The 22,103-nt window shown below is 53.3% G+C and overlaps 1 long non-coding RNA gene across 1 annotated transcript in view; it reads left to right on the top strand.

Moving 5' to 3' along the window:
* LOC114008307 (uncharacterized) overlaps positions 1–22,103 on the top strand; it is a 314,255-nt gene that overhangs the window by 14,759 nt on the left and 277,393 nt on the right. The window contains exon 2 of the long non-coding RNA XR_003549863.1: positions 514–552. This is a non-coding gene — a long non-coding RNA (uncharacterized LOC114008307). The remainder of the gene's footprint in view (positions 1–513; positions 553–22,103) is intronic.

The raw sequence follows: 22,103 nt of genomic DNA, 5'->3' as shown, positions 1-22,103 counted from the left end.
GCATGCCCAAGATCTCGAGAGGAGAATGGAGGAGAAGGGATTGTGGCGTGACCATCCCCCCTGGGGGGTGATTTCTCGCTTTCTGTCTCTATGTCTCTCTCTGTCTGTTTGGCGAGCGCACGCGCCCTACAGTGAAAATCTCTCCAAAAAAAAAAAAAGCATTTAATGGAAGATTATCTGTTGATGATAACATGTATCATACTATCTTTGAATGGACTAATATAAAGTATACCTATGCTGAGAAAATTCATTTGGTATGCTTAAATGTAAAAAAAAAAATAAGAAGAAGAAAAAAATAAAAGAAAGGGGGGAAAAAGGATAAAAATAAATAAATAAAATGTAGTCTACAAAAGAGCCTGGCATATGTTAGATGCTCAATGAACACTTTCAGAATGAATGAATAAAATACTCTTTTTCAAGGAATGTAGTTATTATGTCTAAGAAAAAAGGCGGACACAATCATTTCCATGCGAAACTCAACGTTTCTTATCTTTGTGTTTTTTTTTTATGCAGGATCCACTGTCCCTGCCGTACAGCCTGGTCGAGGACCAGGTAGGTGCTCATTTTGTCCTGACTTAAGGTGTCTGTGAAGTCTGGTGGAGATGGAGGAGGTAGGAGAGTCTGTGTGCCCTGTTTCTGTGCCGACCTGGCAACAGAGAGCCTGGGCGAAGGAGAGGGGGCACGTGTTTGCCAGCAAGCACAGCACTGCACTACCATGGTGCCCGAGCCAGGCATCTGTAATCAAGCCCAGCACCGTTCAGCTCTTAAGCAGAACAGTCACTGCTAACCGATCAGGGAAGCCCTGTGAGATGAAACTCCATGGCATCTTTACTGTATCAGCTCTAGAAATGAAGTCCGTTTTGCCAGGGCTGGGGATGGGTGGGTGGTTAAACAGCTTCTTACTGGGACCCATGTGCATGCCTCGCTTTCATCATTAGGCTTTGAGGGTGAGTAAAAGGAAGCCCACGTCTCTCAGCCTCACCCCACAATTTTACTAGCACTGGGGGAAGCACCAGAGCTTAGCCATGTAAGAATATAATTGAACCAAACGGATCTATACCTTGGGGCAATGCATTTTTTTTTATTGATTCCAACTCTATATTATTATTGTTGCTTAATGAGGAACTAATGTAATTTCTAATGAAGCCACATGGCCCTCAGATAGATGAAGTAAGATTTTATTTCCCCTGTGATGCTGTATCCACTGCTCAATTAAAACACATGAAGGAAAATTAATACAAATGTAAGAAAATTTTTTTCTAAGATTAGTGTCAAGACAGCAGCTTTTCATTACACATGTAAATTTCCAGTGTAATGGGATTGGAGAGACATGCATGGCTGGCCCTCGAGGGGACTGGAGATGATTTCAGTGGTGATGGAGGCTTCACAGGGAGGCTGAAGCTATGGTCGAAGTCACTGAGGTGGTGACATGCTCCGTGTCCGCCTGTCCCCTCTCCTCCCTCCAGTGCCACTGTCCAGCAGAGCAGTCTCCCAGCCTCCTCCTGTAGGCTGTCAGTTTCGCGTAGGAGAATTTGAGCAGTTGCCTTTAAAAATGAGATATGGGTGGGACCAGCAGTTAGCATAATGGCACCTCCTCCTGTAGGCTGTCAGTTAATGCGTAGAAGAATTTGAGCAGTTGCCTTTAAAAATGAGGTATGGGTGGGACCAGCAGTTAGCATAATGGCTATGTCGCTGGACTCCCATGTAGTCGACTGCGGTTGGCGTCCCGGATCCGGTGGCTTAGAACTCATGCCGGGCGCGTGTGCGTGCGTGCCCAAGATCCTGAGAGGAGAATGGAGAAGGGATTGCGGCGTGGCCATCCCCCCTGGGGGGTGATTTCTTGCTTTCTGTCTCTCTGTCTTTCTCTGTCTATCTGGCGAGCGCACGCGCCCTATAGCAAAAACCTCTCCAAAAAAAAAGAAAAAAAAATGAGATATGGGTGAAATTCACTTAATATAAAATTAGCCATTTGAAACTGAGCACTTTGGGACCAGCAGTTGGTGTAATGGCTTTGTCACTGGACTCCCATGTAGTCGACCACGGTTCGAGTCCCGGACCCAGTGGCTTAAACTCATGCCAGGCGCGTGTGTGTGTGTGCGTGCCCAGGATCCCGAGAGGAGGCTCCCCAGGGGGAGATTTCTCACTTTTCCTCTCTCTGTCTCTCTATCTTTCTCTGGTAAGTTCACATGCCCTATGGCAAAAATCTGAAGAAAAAAAAAAAAAAAAACACACCCAAAAAAAAAAAAAAAAAAAAAAGGAAATGAGCAGTTTAGGGCTATCTTGCACATTCACAATGTTGTGTAACCACCACTTCTGTCTAATTCCAGAACATTCTTATTCCCCTGCCCACTAAGTATTCACTCCCCAACCCACTCTTGCCACAGCCACTGACAGCCAGCAATGTGCGTTCTCTCTCAATGGATTTATGTGCTCTGAATTCTTCATAGAAATAGGATCGTTGACTAGGTGACTTTTTGTGTCTGACTTTTTTCACTCAGAAAACAGTTTGTTCCTCCAAAAGTTAAATAGAATTGTCCAATGGCCTAGCAATTCCATTCTGGGGTTTGCACCCCAAAGGAACTGAATCAGGCCTGCAGACAAGTATGTGAATGTCCCTCCACGGAGACATCATGCACAAAAGCCATGGAAACAGCTGAAATGTCCACTGATAAGTATGTAACTAACCCATGTGCTCTCTATGCAATGGAATATTATACAACCATGAAAAGGAGTGAAGTCCTGATACATGCCGCAACCTGGCGAATCTGGAGCACACACAGAGAAGCCACCTTTTTCCTGGTTTGATCATCTGGTGCTGATCTCGGCTGCTGCATCAGACACAGCTACAGGCCTGAGATCCTGAAAGGCTGGACCCATCTCAGGACAGGGGCCACTGCTTTGTCACCGGGTTTCCTGTCCAGCCACATAGCTCAGCCTTAGCTTCTAGGGCTGGAGATTGAGAACAGATGTTTATAGTGTTTCCTGTTGTCTCTGTAGGTGTCTGCCTATGCTGTGGTCAGCTGAGTGGCTGTTCTCTGCAGAGCCGGGGAGGGGGGCTGAATCTGACCAGTGGAGGTTTCTTTGGGGAGCAACTTCTAGAGCAGCCATGGTCTCTTGCTTTCTGTGCTGGTCTGGGCACTGGAGCAGGTGGCCAAAGAGTTCTTCTAGCTGCAGCTGGCTCCAGGCAGTTTGCACCCCTGGGAGCTTTTCGGAGCCCTCCTGCTGTGCAGGGAGACTCAGCCCAGAGGCTTGACGTGCCAGCATCTGTGCTCATCCGCAGAGCAGAGCACCTGGCAGGGCGTCTGGCAGAGGGGAAGGTGTCTGAGGACGATCAGGCTCTTAGAGGAGGGGTCAGCTCTGCTGAAAAGCCAACAAAGCAAGGGTGCGAATGTCGAATCTATCATCTATCTATTATTTACCTATCTATCACTCTTCTATCCACCCATCCATCATCTACCTAGCTATCTAGCTTAGGGTGGACACAGGCAGCTTGACAAAATATAAGTCACTGAGCATGAGTTGAGCCATATGGTCACACATCAGTCTACATTGCTGTAGCAGCAGACCGACCAGGTCTTATCATATCCCCGGGGGACAGAAGGCCAGAGAGGTGCAGCCACTTGCCTATGGTTATCCAGCTTTAAGTGCAGAGCTGGGATTCAAACCCAGGTCTTTCCATTACCGCAACCTGGATTGCTCTCACTGTGTCCGGAAGCTTCTCCAGGTTCCTGCTGTGGGCATCGACATTTTTCGTACTAGTGCAGTGGTTGGTTTTTCAAAAACCGTCATTACAGTTGTGGCCTCCTTGGACCTGCACAGCCCCCAGGGCATCTTCAGATGCTAAGGAGCTCTTAGATGTGAGAAAATTGGAATTCCTAGTAGGGAGATGGGATTGCCTCCCTTTCCCTTCCTCGAGGCTTAGGAAGAGCATATTGCAAAACAGATAGCCTGGTGTCTGCAGCCAAGCGCTTGTCCTTGTTCTCACTGACTGTCCTTGCCGTCTCGGTATTTCCCTGACAGAGCTGAGGTCCAAATCTAGCGTGTGGTATTCGTCCTTTTTCTTGCAGGGATGCTCGCTGAGACTGGACAGAGAGGTCCCAGGCCCCTAGTGGCTGGCAGCCCAGCAAGCTGGAGAACTGTGCTTCCTGGGTGAGAGGGAGGAGAGGGTGAAACGGCAGGCACATGGGTCCCACCTCAGGGAGTCCCCTGCCCCCAAGGTGTGGGCTTGTCAAATGGTCTGCCTAGAACACAGCTTCCTGGAGACCAAGCGTCCCAAGGCCTCTCTCCTGGTGGAGGCAGGTCACTGTGCTGTGCACAGGTTCTGGTGACAGTAATTCTCCGACCTTTGAACATGGATAAATCTCCTTGGTCGTTGTATTTTTCTAAAGCTTAGCCTGGGGTGGGGACGAGGTCCTGGTGAGGTGTGGCCAGAGCAAGGAGAAGACGTATTATCCTCGAGGGGGTCTGTCTTGGAAATCTGCCATGCATACGGCCCCACTCAGGGCAGTTTGGGTAGAAAAATGTGGTTTTGGCTGGAGCCAAGAGTCCCTGCCTCACCTCGCAGAGAAAGTGGGTAGGCTGCAATTCAGGCGGGGAGGGATCCACCCCTTGGATCAGCTGGTCTGACCCGCCTCCCCTGCAAGTGCTGATGGACGCTCTGTTCTTGCTTCTCTGCTATTCTCAGTCACACAGAAGAGGGTGAGAATCTTATTATCGCGGCCTTTCACTCCCTCCAGCGTAGAAGCCAGGGAGCAGAATCACCTCAGTGGCTGTCGGCTCCTTCCTTTTATCCTCTCCCCTTTTTCCTAGCTCCAGAGCTGTGCACCGAGAGGCACCGGGAACATTCTGAGAAAGGCCTCACATATCTTGAACCCCCACTGTGTGCCAGGTGCCTTATGAAAGTGCCGGGGAGCCCCGAGCTCAGAGGCAGACACTGTTGCAGGTCTCCAGGTCACCCAGTGCACCAGAGGCAAGGCTTGGATTGGAATCCAGGTCCGGTGGGCTGCAATGGGTTTGCTTTTTCTCTTGCTGCCTTGGGATCCTGGGGGTCGGTGTGCTCGCTGGGCGAGCCTCCTCCTGAGTCCCAGTCTTCAGTGCTTTCTCGGAGCAGTGTGGGTGTCTGAACTGGGCACTCGCCCCTATCACCAGCTGTTTGTGCGCTCCCAACACCTCCCCAGCTGAGGCCGGCTTTCTCGAAGCAGTGTGGGTGTCTGTCTGAACTGGGCACTCGCCCCTATCACCAGCTGTTTGTGCGCTCCCAACACCTCCCCAGCTGAGGCCGGGACTGGCATTTCAGCGATCATTTTCTAACAGAAGGAATGCTCTTTCTTGCTCAGCAAGTGTCGGCTCATAATTACCAGTGTAATTAGAGCAGGATTTACCATCCGATCCTTCGTGGGAGCTGAGAGCCTGTCTGCACAGGTAGCTTTGGCATAGAAGGGCGTCTGGCTCCCAAGGACCCGAGTGTGGTTGGGGCTCCAGCAGAACCACATAAAACTACCCGCTCCCTGTGCCAAGGCAGAGTTGGCCACTCTCCAGAGCCTTCTCATTGCCCTGACGACAATGCCTAGACTATCCGACATGAGTAGGATCCCAGTCACCTGTCTGTCCCCTGGGCTTCTGGATGCAGTGTCCTTTCTCCTGAGGAGCCTTGATGACTGACTAACGCGTGCACACCTCTCCAGACTCAAGCCTGCTCCTTCCCGGCTCTTGGTTTGATCTTCTCCATGACACGGAGGACTATTGGAAGTGACAGCCTTTTCTTGTTCTCATGTTCATTTACTTGATCCCCTTCCATTCAAATATAAGCTCTCCAAGAACTACGTCTTTTCTCTCTGACTGCTCCTGCACCCGGCAGTTAAAGAGCACCCAGTATATACATGCCATATGAAGAGCTGAGACCTTATCTCCTGTCTTATTACTGCTTGGACACGCTTGCGTCCCGTCGCTTCTTATCATCCCTTTATTTTTAATTACTCTATTTGTCCACTTACCCTTTTCTGTCTGCATGGGGGAAGTATATAAAATTCTTAATAATCAGCATTGTTATCTTTTTATTCCATTGAATCTCCAGCACCTTGTATAGAACCGGGCAGGAAGTAGATGCACAATATATATTGCATGGATGTATGGGTGGATGTATGGGTGGATGGATAGATGGATGGGTGGATGGATGAATGGATGGATGGATGCATGGATGGATGGATGTGTGGATGGATGGTGGTGGGGGATGGATAGATGAGTGGATGAATGAGAGGGTGGATGGGTGTGTGGATGGATGGATGGATGGATGGATGGATGGATGCATGGATGGATGGCGGTGGGGGATGGATAGATGAGTGGATGGATGTGGGATGGATGGGTGTGTGGATGGATGGATGAATGGATGGATAGAAGGATAGATGGATGAATGGATGTGTGGATGGATGGTGGTGAGGGATGGATAGATGAGTGGATGGATGGGGGGTGGATGGGTGTGTGGATGGATGGATGAATGGGTGGATCGAAGGATAGATGGATGAATGGGTGGATAGACAAATGGGTGGGTGAGAGTGGATGGATGGATGGATGGATGGATGATAGATGAATGGGTGGGTGGGTGGATGAACAAATGGATGAGTGGATGGATGGAAAGATATATAAACAAGTGGGTGGATGGATGGATGGCTAGAGGGATGGATGAATAGATGGACGAATGAAAGGGTGGGTGGATGGATGCAAAGGTAGGCAAACCTGCTGGATTTTCCTGAATTTGTAACCATATTCCAAAGCAAATAAGAACTCCTGTGGCCTTGTTTTACCTGGGGTTACTCCGACTCCATTCATTGTTCCATCTTAGCACCTGTCAAGCTAGTCCTGAAAGTCTAAGCATGAGGAACCTGTCACAACATTCCTTTCCATTCGTATGTTGTCGTAGGCTAAGAAGGTAGCCCCTACACAATGTGCTGAGGGATTTCAGGAACGCTTAACTTGTGCCTTAATGTGTGATTAAAAACAAGAGTACTTGGACACTTTAAAGATGGACTCTAGGCAGGAAAACATTAATTTGATAATTTTGTAATTCAGGAGCTTGGGGCCCTTATTATGTATATGGATCGATTGGTTAAGGTCCCAGGGTTACTGTGTAGCTGGCAGTTTCTCGTGGTACTGGCCACGGTTTTTGCACTATATTTTGTGCCCATGTCCTTTGACTCACAAGGGCGGTTTGTCGGCCGGCCTCGGTTATGGATCGAGTCTTTTGCTAATATGAAATGACTGTCTTGAGCGGTTTAAGGCTTCCCGAGCTCGGCTTGTCTAAAATCAGCGTCATTCTCCACTCTTTCTTTGGTTCAGGGGACGAACACATGCTTTCATTGTGTCTCTTTCTTCTTCTTTCATTTCCTTTTGCTGCAGATACCTCTTGGGAGGACCATAGGAGTGGGCTTTGTTTATTCACCCACTCTGAAATCTTAGTCTTCTAAGAGAGGAGTTGAGTGCAAGTGTAGCTGCCATAATACGTCTGTTTGATCTTCTGTCATTTAAAAAATTATTCCTTACAAAGAACTTTTCTTGCTGCCTCATTTGTTTCCTCTGTTCTTTGCTCTGTGGAGTCTGTTTAATTTGCTTTTATCTCGCCTGCTGACTTGGAAGGTAGGCATCCTGTTATGAATTCTACATGTGGTTGCCTGGAAGTTCTGAAAAGGATCTGCAGCCCGTGCTTCTCTGACACGCACAGGCAAGAATGAAGTGGCATCTTTGAACTCCCTCCAGGGAGGCTGAGCAATTGCACTCACCTGCACTTTGAGTATTCCTGCACCATCTCCTGACCTCTTCCCGGGCTCTCTGGCCGTCATCAGGGCCTTTAGAGCCACCTTGGGGTCAGTAAGTTATACTTTTTCCATAGGCACAGTGATAGGTAATATTCATGGAGGGTTAATATTTAACAGGCATTGTGTTTAGCACCAAACATAGGCTGTCTCACCAAATATAGGCTGTCTCACCTAATCTTTGCAGCACCGAGTCTTTGAGGGGCCATCCTTCACTTCCACTGTCCGGAGGGTGGAAGTGGCCTCTGAGTTTTCCTAACTTGCCCAGGGCTAGACGTGGGAGTCAGGAGCAGAGCTGTGAGTCCCTGAACGTGGCTCTCGTCCTGAGCACGACTGTCTGGTCTCTCAGGTGGAATTGCTGCTGCCACGTACTTGTGGCTTGGAGAAGTGCAGAAGTGTGGAAAGTGGTTGTAGATGCTGGGAGGTGTGGGAGGAGGGGAATCAAGGAGAAGAGTAGAGGGGGACATCTGGGGAACACAGAGTGAGGGACTGCCTGTAGATGACAGCGTGCATGAGATCTTTAACTGGACCGGTGTCAGAGTGTTCATGCTGGGCAAATTCATTTTACAAGCTGTGCTGATGTACAGTGATTAAATATACAAAATAAATGTTAAAAAAATAACTAAAAACTAAAAAAAGAAAATGTTCATACCTAGCAGCTTATGGAGGCTCTTTCCCAACCTGTTTCCACTCAGAGCGCCCCCTTCTTAGATTATAAATATATAGATTTAAAGAATTACTTATTTATTTAATTCCATTTGTTATTATTATTATTTTTTAAATTTGACCAGAGAGAGACAGAAAAGGAAAGCAAGAAAGCAGGCTGCCGGGTCCGGGACTCCAACTGAGATCAGCCATGTGGGAGTCCAGCACCTTAACCAGATTAGATTTATGCATTGACCCCCCCAAACTTCTAGAATACTGCTCAGATGTTAATGTTTAGAGGAAGGGCTTGGGGACTCTTGTTAGCATGCAGAATCGGACTGTGCACGCGTTAAACACCAGACTTAGCCATGCCACAGTTCCTGAAGGGTCTTCAGGAAGTTCATGGAAAATGCAGATTACGCAGAAACTCGGCGTGCACTTCAGTGTCTTGGGGGCACCAAAAATGCAATTGAATTTCATTTTTCATGAACCTTTTGAAGTCCGCCGTAAGTGTCTCAAAACATCACGCTGCGTGCCATGAATAGATATAGTTTTTACTTGTCAATTAAAATAAAAAGTAAACAAATGCAGAACCTGATTCAGTAAAGCCAGGAGCTGACGCTGGGATTCTGCATTTCTTTTACGCGCCCAGGTGAGGCCAATGCTGGTCCTAGTCCTCCTGTGACAGCAGAAATCCTGGATGACTCCACACTTAGTGGCGCTGCCGGCTTAATTGGCCTTGTTTTTATTGGCTCTCTAGCTCATTGCCCTTTAGAGCAGTGGATAAGTAAGTGAACTCTGAAGGCAACTGCCTCAATGCCCAGCCCTGCTCGCACCGGGATGGCAGCACCCCCTCGCAGGGTGCTGTGGGTTTATGCAGAGTAAGATAAGGAGGTGTCAGGAGAGTTGAGGACGACGCACCTGGCTGTATGATGATTTGTTTCAGGGGCACCCTTGGTTCACCACTGCACACATCCCCAGCTCCTCTCCAGCCCTTGGGGTTCACGCAGGATTGCCCTTGACCTGCAGCTTCCTCCTGTGTCCTCTGTATGAGTCCTTTCCTCAGGGTAGCTAGTCTCCCCCCCTTCCGTGCAGCCTTCCTGGCTCCTTTGTCAATCTAGTTCTCCCAATTAGTCTCACAGAAATGCCCGCCTCTCCGTCTGGCCACGGTCATACACACTGCTCTCTGTGTAATAGGCATTTTTTGTGTATATTGGCTTGGAAAACTTACTTGATGAGCCATTTGGAGAAACACGTCGAAGAAAGGTCAAAGAATTTAAAAAGGAATTGCAGGGAATTACTGCATTGTGGGTATAACCTTTCCCCTCTCCCATCAGCCCATGAACTGCTCAGTAAAATGCCGCCTCCCATCTGGGTTTGTGGCGTTGGCACTGTTTGGGGACTGGTGGTGAGTGGCAGCCATGGCCCCATGGCCAGTGTGGCGAGTCTAGTGGGCTGCACGCTGCAGAGGAACCCCCGAGAGCCAGTAGTTTTAAAAGTTCCCCAGCAGGTTCCAATGTGCAGCCACGGTTGGGACCACCGACTTGGAGCCATGTGGCCCACGATGCCGTGGAGGGGCGGGAGTGTTCAGGGCCCAGAGCATTGTTCTAAGGCGGGGGTGTTCCCATGATCATCAGCAAGGTCAGAAAGCAAAGCTAACTAGGGTTCTCCACTGCGGGACTTCTCAGCACCTTCGGCAGGCGAGCAGGGGCTCTCGTCTCCCAGGTGAGGGCAGCATAGACGGGTGCCAGACACCTTTGACCGCACAGGCCTTTTGAGGAGTGATCTGTGTCCCGTGGGTAGTTGCTGCCTGGTTGTCGTGTTGTTTTCTTAAGCTGGAGGCCTCGGAGCCACTTTAGGAGAGGCGGAAATTCTCACCGGACACCCTGCTCCCTCGGCACCTTGGCAGACGCGGCAATGAAGGTGAAGGTGCTGGGAAGGGAATCATGATCTTGACTGCGCTGCTCTCGCAACCCAGCGAGCTGCAGGAGCCGTGAGGGAAGTGCTCAGCCCCTCCGGGGACAGGCTGCCTTCTCTGCGAGGCAGCCCGACTGTTGCTTCCAATTCGGGAGCCATCTTACTCGGCGCCGTCTGCTTCTCTTAATCTTCGGGGTGCCGAGTAGGGGTGGGACAGCTAATGGGGTGAGCTCTGATTTTCTCCATTTTGTTTTTGATTCAAAGTCAGTGCCTCCGCTCTGGCCGTAATTGTGGGATCCATGTTGGGGAGCAGGGGTGCAGGTGGTTCCAGACTCTCTCTCCTTCTCTGGTGGGCATAGTTGCCAGGGAGAATGAGACTCAGGGTGTTTTGCACCTTCATGATTATATTTCTCTATACAAAAACGCATCGTGGGAACCAGCAGTTAGCGTAATGGCTATGTCGCTGGACTCCCACGTAGTCGACCGCGGTTCGTGTCCCGGACCCGGTGGCTCAAAACTCACGCCGGGCGCGTGTGTGTGCGTGCCCAAGATCCCGAGAGGAGAATGGAGGAGGAGGGATTGCGGCGTGACCATCCCCCCTGGGGGGTGATTTCTCGCTTTCTGTCTCTATGTCTCTCTCTGTCTGTCTGGTGAGTGCACGCGCCCTACAGTGAAAATCTCTCTCAAAAAAAAAAAAAAACAAAAACGCATCGTGATTTTCCGACGACCGCCTAGAACAAGCTCCCGCTAGAACGAGCTCCCTAGGGATGCAGATTTGCAAGGTGATGTGTCCCTGAGGGATGTTCCTGGCCCACTCTGTACTTTGCTAGCCCTTCCGCCTGATGTTTCTCAGCAGCTGAGGCAGAAGGGACGCGGTGTGAAGCTCCGCTGCCCCCTCCCAGTGTGGTTCCTGCACATCGTGGGGCCCCCCCGGCCTCCTCACTCCCAGGAAGCCACTCCTTTTCGTTTCAGCAGCTCAGCAGGGAGGGGGCAAGCAGTCTCCATGCCACAGAACTGAAACTCTGCACACCCCCCAACCTCCCGTGGAGGAGCAGGTGACAGAAGAGGCAGCCAAACACTCCCCGACTCCACAGCCAAATGTTACCTCCTCCCTGGGGGCTCGGCTCGGCGGAGTAAATTTCAGAGCCTTGGCATTTTTCATCCCAATTTAGGTTAGACTAGCAAGGGAGTTTGATTTCTAAAAGCCGAATGATACTCACTCTGCCTGTCCAAGTTTCTGGAGGTTAGAGCAGGCCAGCAGAGGGAAGGGTGCTCTGAGAGTTCTTGGGGATGTGTGCTCCAGGGGCGGGGAGTCCTGTGCGCCTTCCCGGAATGGGTCGTCAACGTGCAGTCATTTAATTCGCAGTCAGAGCCGCAGCACTGTTGACTGCCCGGACTGTCTGGAGCTCTGGACAGTGAAAGCCCCCTGCACAAAGAAGTGTGTCTGTAGCAAATCATTGAGCATTTAGAATGAAACAGACGCCCATGAAACACACAAGGTGATTCTCCCTAGCTCTGCATGCAAGATTAGCTGTGCTAGTCAGCTCTCAGATGCCAGCTTAAGATTTTAACCTGCAACAGCCCGAGTGGATGGACAGCATCTGCCTACCCCTCCGACCTGCTCTCTGCTTGTCTTCACCCTGTGCTGTGTCCCAGGAGGCTTCTCTGAGCAAACCGTAGTACCACGCTCCCTTACCCACTGACTTGATTGGATTTGGGCAATAGGGAGCCACAGAAAGTTATAGGAGGAGGGAAGAGAGGGCAGGGCACATGTGCCCACTCCCCACGAGCTGCTGAAGTCTCAGGACCTCCTTTTTTCTCAAGGAAACTCCCTGTCTGTGTTCAGGCTGGGGGCAGGTGGCAGTGGCAGCATCCATGGGGGTCCTCGCCGTCTAGCCCCAGGGCTCCGTATTATCTCCAGGCTTCCCTGCTCCTTGCTCATGCCTTTGTAAATAATCCCTTTATTCAGTTCCCCCTAAATCACCCTGATTTGAGCATGCCATCTGTTCCCAGCTGGGACCTTGGCTCACACTGGGCAAGACACAGCTTATTCCAGTGCATCGAAACGGACTCACGGTTTGAATGTCACCTTTTCAGAGAGGACCTGCCCCCACTGAGTCCTGAAGGCCCTCTGTGACAGCCTCTGTTCCGAGTCCTTCATGGCGATGGCCAAATCTGTGTGCTGCCATTCGGTTGCCTGGTGGCCCTGTTTGTCACTCATTTCCTTCCCTAGAACAAGCTCAGAGAAACCAGACGACTTGCCCAAGGCCACACAGCGAGAAGGCAGAGACGTGATGTCAAATCCGTACCTGTCTGATCCGTAGGCCTTGCTGCCACGGCATGCAGGGGCTGAGCGGCAGGTGGGGCGCCATTTCCATAGAACTGTTCCTGTGTGTCACCGAGGGTCCTGATGGGCAGACACTCTAGGTTTCCTAAGACCTTCTTAGCTCAAAGCAGTGTCAGGCGCTTTGCTCAAGGCGGTAGCAGACAGGGCAGGTCTCCAGGGCCCGGGCTCCTCTTCCTCCCCCCCTCCCCGTCCCGTTCTGCAGCCAGGAGGCTGAGACCTGCCCTCCTTCTCCACAGCCCCACTGACTCTGGTCGGGCCGTGCTGTGTCCAGGCGGCCAGGCCGGGCCGCTCACGTGCTGCAGTGGCAGGGTCTTCCCCAGGGAGAGAACTGTCCTGGGGTCAAGAACACCTGTGGTGGGAACCAGCAGTTAGCGTAATGGCTATGTCGCTGGACTCCCACGTGGTCGACCGCGGTTCGCGTCCTGGACCCGCTGGCTTAAAACTCACGCTGGGCGCGTGTGCGTGCATGCCCAAGATCCCGAGAGGAGAATGGAGGAGAAGGGATTGCGGCGTGACCATCCCCTCTGGGGGTGATTTCTCGCTTTCTGTCTCTATGTCTCTCTCTGTCTGTCTGGCGAGCGCACGCGCCCTATGGCGAAAATCTCTCCAAAAAAAAAAAAGAACACCTGTGGTCTGGGTTCCTCCCAGTGGCAGGGGGCTGTGGCTGTGGTCTGGGTTCTTTCCAGTGTGTGGGGGTGTACAGGGATACCCACTGCACCCCTCAGCACCCTCGCGGTGCGTGTCGGAGACCCCCGGCCATTGTCTCCTCGTCCCCTCCCCTCCTCGTCCCCTCCCCTCCTCGTCCCCTCCCCTCCTCGTCCCCTCCTGCGGGAGGATGTACAAGCAGCAGGTTCACAGGAGACCCCCGTCCCTCCACACATCGTGTAGGCTTTGAACAAAAACTTTTACGGCTCCATTTCTCAAAAATATGGAATAAGTGTTGAGAGGAAAACAGAAAGTGCTCCCCGATCCCATGACCACGACAAACCCTGCTGACGCTGACAAGGGCCTGGGCCATCAGGTGGTGTGGCACGTAAGGCACTGGACCTCACGTGGCCACTCCAAGGTTCGAGTCCCGGATGACTTGAAAATCACATGTGTGCACGTGTGCGTGTGACCAAAATCCTGAGAGGGGACCGGGAGAGAAGGGACTGTGGGTGGCCAACCCCCCAGGGGGTGATTTCTAACTTTCCCTCTGTCTCTGTCGCTCTCTTCAGCGAGTACATGTGCCCTAGGGCAAAATCTTAAAAAAGAAAAGGTGTGGGTTAGACAGCTCAGACGAGACAGCTAGGTGTGGCGTGTCCCAGCCCCAGTCCAGCCTGTCCTGTCCCCTTATGGCTTCCTGAACCCTTCCAGAGAGCTCATCTGCAGCTGTGCCCGTGTGCCCGTGAGTGCGCGCATGTCGTTGGCGGTGTTTACGGCAGAGTGTGTGCCGAGGGGAGTGCCCTCTCCTCAGACTCGGGGGCGTGGTTGGCCATGTGCGCGCCTGGAGGACTGTGGGGTGGGACCCCCAGGTGGGCCCACCTGGAAGGCGTCAGCCAGACGTGTGCCTGCGTGCCCCAGATCCTGGCGTGCTGGGGAGGGATCATGGCGTGGCCAGACCTGCGGGGTCTCTAGCTGTCTCCATCCATCTCGAGGCACGCTCGTTTGCTCAAGAGAGGACCTCGCCACCGGGGAGCACTCCGCCCTGTGTGATGACGACAGGTCCCGCCCATGGATTCGTCTCAGACATTTAGGTGAAACGCATTGTCATATTTTGTAAGAAAATCCTGGAGGTGGAATTGCTCCACCCAAGTCCGTTTACCTGTCCCGACGTCACTGGGTCGCGCTCTGTGAGGACGGGGTGGGGTGCACTGTCCCCACAGGGTTTCCGTTCCGCCACCCGAGCGTGTCAGTTTTCCTGGTGGTCAGAGACTCGCTGTGGACGGAGGAGGTGGTTCCTGCCTCTTCTGTGCACTCCCTGGTCCGCATGACCGCTCGGACGGCACTTGTGGGGCTGCGTTTGGCTCCCTCATGAGACTGGTGTCACCTAGCGTGAGCCCTGGGCCTGTGTTCAGCATCTTCACCTCAACACGGTGCCTCCCGTGCAGCGCACAGCTGCAGGCACTTGCTGGGCCTCTCACCTCTCTCGTTCCATGCGATTTCCACGGAGACTGCTCGGCCCTGGGATGCGACCACCTCCCAGCCGTGGTCTCCCTTCTTGGCCGTGGCCATGTGTGGAGTGCCAGGGGAGGAGATCTGGCCTCACTCACTTGCACGCCCCGGAACGTCTCCGCAGCCATTGTGTTGGTTTGCTGGGCCTGCCAGCCGCAGTAATGACCTTCCCCAAGATTCTAGGGGCTGGGAGTCCGAGATCCAGGAGCCGGAGGAGTGGCTTCTGCTGAGGCCTGTGTCCTCGGCTGCAGGCGGCTGCCTTCTCACGGAGCGTTCACTGTTCGTCCTCCATGTGTCTGTGTCCCAGTGCCCTCTGGGGGACCTACGCAGACGCCAGCCTGTATTGGATGAGGGCCATCCCGATGCCCATTCAGCAGGTCTGTCCCCAAATGCCATCAGGAGTTCAGCATGCGGATTGGGGAGGGGACACAACTCAGCCCATAAGTGCTGCCATCTTTGGTAGTGATGGCAGGGCCCTGTCTGAGTACAGATCCTACAGCGGTGACGTTGGCCATGCTGTCTCTCTGTCACCATTGGAGTGCCATTTTCCTCCTCCTCTGGAGACCGAGGATTTCCAAGACTCTTGGCCCAGGTGACCACAGAGCTTCTGGGTGTGGGCCGTTCTGTTTCTGCAGTGTGGACACCGACACCTCCCTCAGTCAATACCCTGCGTGCTGTGTGCAGTGTGGACACCGACACCTCTCTCCGTCAGTACCCTGCATGCTGTGTGCAGTGTGGACACCGACACCTCTGTCCATCAGTACCTTGCGTGCTGTGTGCAGTGTGGACACCGACATCTCTCTCCGTCAGTACCCCATGTGCTGTGTGCAGTGTGGACACCGACACCTCTCTCTCTCCATCAGTACCCCGTGCCCTGTGTGCAGTGTGGACACCAACACCTCTCTCCGTCAGTACCCCGTGCGCTGTGTGCAGTGTGGACACCAACACCTCTCTCCGTCAGTACCCCGTGTGCTGTGTGCGGTGTGGACACCAACACCTCTCTCCGTCAGTACCCTGCGTGCTGTGTGCAGTGTGGACACCGACACCTCTCTCTCTCTGTCAGTACCCCGTGTGCTGTGTGCAGTGTGGACACCAACACCTCTCTCCATCGGTACCCCGTGTGCTGTGTGCGGTGTGGACACCAACACCTCTCTCTCTCTCTGTCAGTACACCGTGTGCTGTGTGCAGTGTGGACACCAACACCTCTCTCCATCGGTACCCCGTGTGCTGAGGGATCTGTGCTCACCATTTTGCACTGGGAGGCTAGGACTCATCCTCCCAGTGCCGGAAGACAGGCCGGTGCGTGTTGGGCTCTTCCTCCTGCCTCTCGTAGCCCAGCCAGAGCTGGCCTGTGAGGTGCAACTTGCCATGGGTGAAGTTTGCAGAGGCAGGAGAGCCAGGACTGCTTGGCACACAACCCAGCGTTTGAGCCAGGAAGGAAGACAAAGCAGGCTCTCGGTCCAAACCTAATTTCCCACGCCAGTGCTGATCAATCGTAGGAACCGCCTGAAGTGCTGTGTTTGTGGAGTCTGAGACCACATCCAGGTTCGTTAAGGAAGAACGCCTTGATTGATTGAGGATGCCTGCCAGGGGCACAGACAGGCTGTGGGAAGGGCGGGCCAAACATCTACCCTCCCTGCTTCTAAAGTGCCCCTGTGGTGCCCAGAGAAGAGGCAGCTGAGGCCACCTGGGCATGTGGGATGCTTCAAGAGGCCTCTGGGTAAATGGCCTTCTATGGGAAAGAAGAGCATGCTATTCAGGTGTAAAAGGGGAGACTCCTCTGATGCTCTGGGCAGTGGGTAATTCCAAGGCCCTGAAGGACAAATAAACAGGGTAGAATTCTTGGTCTTTGGAGACAGTGAGAGGCTCGTGGGTTAGACGTCCCTTTTTCTATCCCTGGTTTGCATTTTCTTTGAGAAGCAACCCTATGGGGAGTATGCATTCTGCCGTATATCACAGTCAGAGTGCACTTTGATGTCACTGGGTCTCAACTTCTTCAAATCTGTGCCCTACTCAGGGGGGTCCTTAAGACATTTTACAGTGTGTCTACTGGGGAGCAAAGCAAATATTCTCATCCAGAGCTCAGCACCTTTTACAACGGGACAGAGCCATTCTTTCTTCTGGGTCATTCTAGAAGCTCCGGTAGCAGGGATGGAGGATCAGTGACATGCATACCAAGGTCTGCTATTCTATGCAGTTGGCAGACATCACTAGTTGATCAGGACACACTTGGTCTCTCTTGATCAGTGATCACTGGTCTTTCCTAAGTCTGGCTCCAGGTGTCCCCAGAAGAAATCTTGCTTGACTAATCCCTTAGGCACTTTCTCCCCTTTGGTAAAATGGAAACTGGAATTGCTTTAGGTTTCTAAGCAACTTTCAGATCTAATTGTCTCTGGTTTCCACACCCTTCTGACCTCACATTGTAGACTGACGGCTTCCTGCCTGTGGAGCTGCCTCGGCTGTCAGGCTCCATGTTTTGAAGTGTGAAACACAGTCAACTTGCTACTCCTTCATAATGCTCCAGATAGGAGGGGAGCTGAATTGTGCCTCTCATCTGCTGATAAAGCAAAGGCCTGTCGAGTGAATACAGGTGTGGGTGAGTGTATTAGTTATCTATTGCTGTGTAACAAATTACCCCTAAACTTAGTGGCTTAAAACAACACACATTTATTATCTGAGAGTTTCTGTGGAGGGGAATTGTACAGAGGCTTAGCAAGGTGTCTGGACTCAAGATCACTCCTAGGCCATGATCAGGATGCCAGTTGGAGCCATAGGAGCTACAGGCTTGCCTGGGGGGATTCGCTTCTCAGCCCACCTTGAGGCTGGCTGGACGGAGCACCTCAGGCCTTGGGGGCTGTTGGCTGGAGATCTGGGCCTGTCCATAGGCAGCTCCCCTCTTGGTAGCCAGCCTTCCTTACTGAGAGTGGGGAGTGACAGGGTATCTAAGACAGAAGCCACCGGGGTTTTTTGTAACCTAAACTTGGAAATGACAGCCTGTTGTTTCTATTTATCTCGTTAGGAGTGAGCCAGTAAGTTGGGCTCACACTCAGTGAAGGGATTATAGCAGGGTGTGAAAACCGGATAGGCAGCTCCCCTCTTGGTAGCCAGCCTTCCTTACTGAGAGTGGGGAGTGACAGGGTATCTAAGACAGAAGCCACCGGGGTTTTTTGTAACCTAAACTTGGAAATGACAGCCTGTTGTTTCTATTTATCTCGTTAGGAGTGAGCCAGTAAGTTGGGCTCACACTCAGTGAAGGGATTATAGCAGGGTGTGAAAACCGGGTGGTGGGGTCATCGGGCATGACAAGACACTTGATGACATGAACTGAGAGTGACGATGACATACAAGTCCCAGCCACATGACTAAATGGCAAGTGCCTTAGTCAGGGGCTTGCATGAGTTTGAGCATTTCTTCCTCATTATAATGCGAGGAGGAAGATTTCAAGGTCCTCATCGCAGACATAAAAGAAATGGAAGCGTCCGAAGGTTAAGGAACTGGCCCAGGCAGCCTGAGTGTGAGGCGTGGGCTTTTCCCCGTGAGATCCGTTACCTGTTTGAAGTTTCCTTTAGCCCCTCAAGAACTCTGGACTTGCTGGTAAACACGTGCCTTACGAGGTCCACCATCCGTCTGCAATGCACCAGCGGAAACAGGGGCTTGCGACGGAGATACAGTGGGTGAGCGGGTTCCGCGGCTGTCACGTGACGGCGGTCTTCGGGAGGTTACCCTCCCTGACCTCGCTCTGTCCGTCTGTAAAATGGAGCTGGTCGTAGTTTCTGCGGGAGATTGAAGAGGCGGCCTCTGCAGAGCACCTGCTCCTCGTCAGAATCCGCTGCCAGCTTCTTTCGCCTCTCCCTGCTTCCCAATAATTTATTCTAATTCTGACGATGCTTTTCTCTCCCCTGAAGCACTTGCTCTGAGAACTGCTTTATTCCAGTCATACGTCCAAGTAATAACACTTAAAACCCTATAAAATGCTCTGCCGTTCAGACAGCCTCCCCGTAGGAAGTCCTGCTGCTGCAGACGGGACTGCAGTGTCGTCAGGGTGACCGATGCTGACTGTGGGCTTCCGTCAAGGCTCATCCTCTGGCCCAGAGCCTCTTAGATGGAGGCAGCCCTTGGAGGGGAGGACAGGAGCCCACGTGGCTTCTCTCCATCTGCAGCCTGGATGTCTTGTCTTCTGGGCAGGAAAAGGAGGAGCGAGGGGGTCCATGAGGACCTGCTCTCCAGTAGGCCTCTGTGTTCAACTCCACCACGGTTCAGAGTGAACAGTTCTAAGTGTGGACTCCTTGGTGTGGACAGACGGGGCGGCTGGATAAAAGGTTTGGGCAGATGGCAGCAGGCGCTTGGGGGGCCCACTGCCAGCTTGTGGCTGGGCCTTGGTGACTCGGGGAGCTGCCTGCAGCACCCCTCTCTTCAGGGCAGTCCTCGCTCTCAGGCTCTCTCTATGCGGAATCCACCCACTTCTGGGGTGTCTTGGATGCTCCTGGGAGATGGGGAGACACCAACTGAGACTCAGTGGTTTCCATTTCTGAGTGGAAGACAAGCAGTTGTAAGACTTGGGCTTTTTTTTTTTTTTTCTTTCTTTTTAACGTAATTTTAAAAAACGATTTCCCCAGGATGTAAGAATAAAATCCTAGGCTCAGCTACTGGGCGTTCAAAACCCAGCAGAGGCAGATCCTTCACCTTGGTGGCCTCATCTCACACCTCGCTCTCTCCCGCACACTCACCTCGGTGGGGACTCGGTCCCCAGCGTACCCCTGGGCCCATGCACCTGCTCATTCTTCTTCCCAGAATGCGTTTGCCCAGTTTCTCTCCATCGCTGCACTGAAAATTCCTCCTCACTCTGAGGTTGAGTTTAGGTGTCACTCCCTTGGGAAAGCCCCTCTGGAGGCCCCCAGACCACGTCGGATCCCCCACTCTATGCTACCCAAGCTCCCTGTTCTCTTCCTCCTTGGAACTGCCGCTGTAGCCACATACTCCTCCGCTTGGTGTCTGCGCCCCTGGGCTGAGGGACCCCTGAGGGCAGGGAGGACTGTACTGCTTTCTCCGGCTGCTTTAGCTCCTCGAGCAGAGCCAGGGATGGAGAAGAAGCCTCGTTCTCTTTCAGTGAGTGAGAGTGATGAGGAAAACAGGAGAGGAGGAGAAGCTGGTGACAACCCGAGAGTCACGGTTCTAGTGGGACCTGGCAGCCTGGGCTGGCTCTGGGTGCCTTGACCTGCCGAGCGGAGCCCGAGGGTGAGGTGGACTTGGGTCCTGTCCTCTCTCCCGGAAGCTCAAGTCTGGGGGACCTGTGTTGGTCGGTCCCGAGAGGACCACAGGCTGTGTTCTGGGGCGGGGAGGCATGAGGCCCCTGGGATGCTCGAGCGTGCTTGAGACTATGCAGACGGAGTCTAAGGAGTGAGTCGCGGCCAGGAGTGACGTCTCCTGGGGTGCTGAAGTGTGAGCTCACCCTCCAGGCACGGTGGCCCCTCCCACCCCTCTCCGCACTCAGTGTGCGCACCTTTGGCACACGTGACCTCTGACATGAGACACTGCTGCTGGGGTGGGGGTGCATGAGGAGGACAGCGATGACGTCAGGTGATGGAGGCTGACAAGGTGGTGGAAGAAGTGGCAATCGCAGGGGAGGGCGGTGGCGGTGACGATGGCGTAGTAGCCAGAACTCGAGGCTGACAGGCCAGCACCGCGCCACGCACGTCCAACGCACCTCTTCCAGGCCTCACAGGACGTCTCGTGGAGGACTTCCTTCCGGGCGTTACCCATGCTTTCAGGAACAGGATGCCAAGGCACAGAAGGGTGACCTCGGCTGCCCACGGTCACCGTGGGGGCTGCAGAGCCAGGCTGCCTGATTCCTTTTCCCACCTGGGCTGAAGCTCTGCAGAGGGAAGGAGAGGCTGGGGCCCTCCTGCAGTGTGGGGGCCAAGGTGCAGGCTGCCTGCAGGTCTCCCCAGCCAGGTCTCCCCCACCTCCTCTAACCGCCCTCCTGCCATGTCCAGGACCCAGTGTGCAGGGTAGGGCCACCGAGCAGGGATCACCTGGAATGGTTTACCTTCCTGGAAGCAAGGGCTTGAGCATGGATGCCCTCACCGTCCAGGACTTGCTGCCAAGGGTGGGGCTCTGAGCCAGCCTCTAAGTTCTAGCCCAGCCAGATGTGTGCAAAGGACAGTCTTGGGGCCAGCCAGTGGCATGGTGGTTAGGGTGACTGGATCCCAAATGGACGGCTGCATGGTTTGAGTCCTGGGCCTGGTGGCTTGGAAAATATGCAGGGGCATGTGCGTGTGTGCCCCAAATCCTGAGACGACAGTGGAGGATAAGGGATGGGGGTGTGCATCCCCTCCCCTTGGGGGCTGAGTTCTCACCTTCCCTCTCTATCTCTGTCTCTCCAGTCAGCGTGCACACTCTCCGACAAATTGTAAAAATATTTAAAGAAAGGAAGGAGGGAGGAAGGAAGTCCCGAAACTAGACAGATCTGAGTTCGAATCCAGTCTTTGCCCCCCCGGCTGCGTGACCTTGAACTTGATGGTGTCCTGTCTTTCTTGCCACAGCGCTGGATCCCCGGTCCGTAGAGTGGGGACAGTGGTGCAGTGCGGGCTGCTGTGCCCTGGAGTGAGACCTCACATCTTCGTGGCATTGCTGCTCTGACCGCTGCCATTCCTGTTCGGGAGCTCGGAGCCCCCGCAGAAGGGCACCGCCATCCCCGAGCTCTGCACTGTGCCTCCCCGAGGTGCTGTCTCCGCGGCCCCCGGCTCTCGGCGCTGTCCTGGAGGTGGGGACCCCTGAGCAGCAGGTGACTGAGGCCACGTGGTAATGAGGTCTGGAGCTGGGACGTGGCGCTCGGTCGAGGCTGCCAACCAGACCCAGTGTTCCAGGTAGCTGCCAGCCTTCCCTGCCCCGTCGGTGCTGAGTTCCGGGACGCTGGAGCCCAGAGTGTCTGGAATCAGGCAGACCCAGGCCTGGCCTGTCATTTCCAACTGGCCCTGGTGGCCAGCAGGCTGACCTCGGCTAGCATGTCTTGGGTCAGAGGCCTGTGGGTGTCACCTCTGGCCTGACCTGGACCCATCCCGGGTGGCCCATGTGGTAGAGCGGGCTGGCTGTAAGGGGGGAGGCACTTTCCTCCAGCTCCTCTCTGTGACCGCCCTGTCGTGAGCAGCGGGGTACGTGGGGCCGTCTCTCGTTCAGTTTGGGAGGAACTACGGCTGCCGATTGTCTCGGGGCGGGCCCTCCTAGGTGACCGTGGG

The sequence above is a fragment of the Tupaia chinensis genome, unplaced genomic scaffold (genome assembly GCF_000334495.1).
Source record: "Tupaia chinensis unplaced genomic scaffold, TupChi_1.0 Scaffold000042_1, whole genome shotgun sequence".
NCBI classification, from domain to species: domain Eukaryota; kingdom Metazoa; phylum Chordata; class Mammalia; order Scandentia; family Tupaiidae; genus Tupaia; species Tupaia belangeri.
This window is presented reverse-complemented; position numbering and strand designations above follow the sequence as displayed.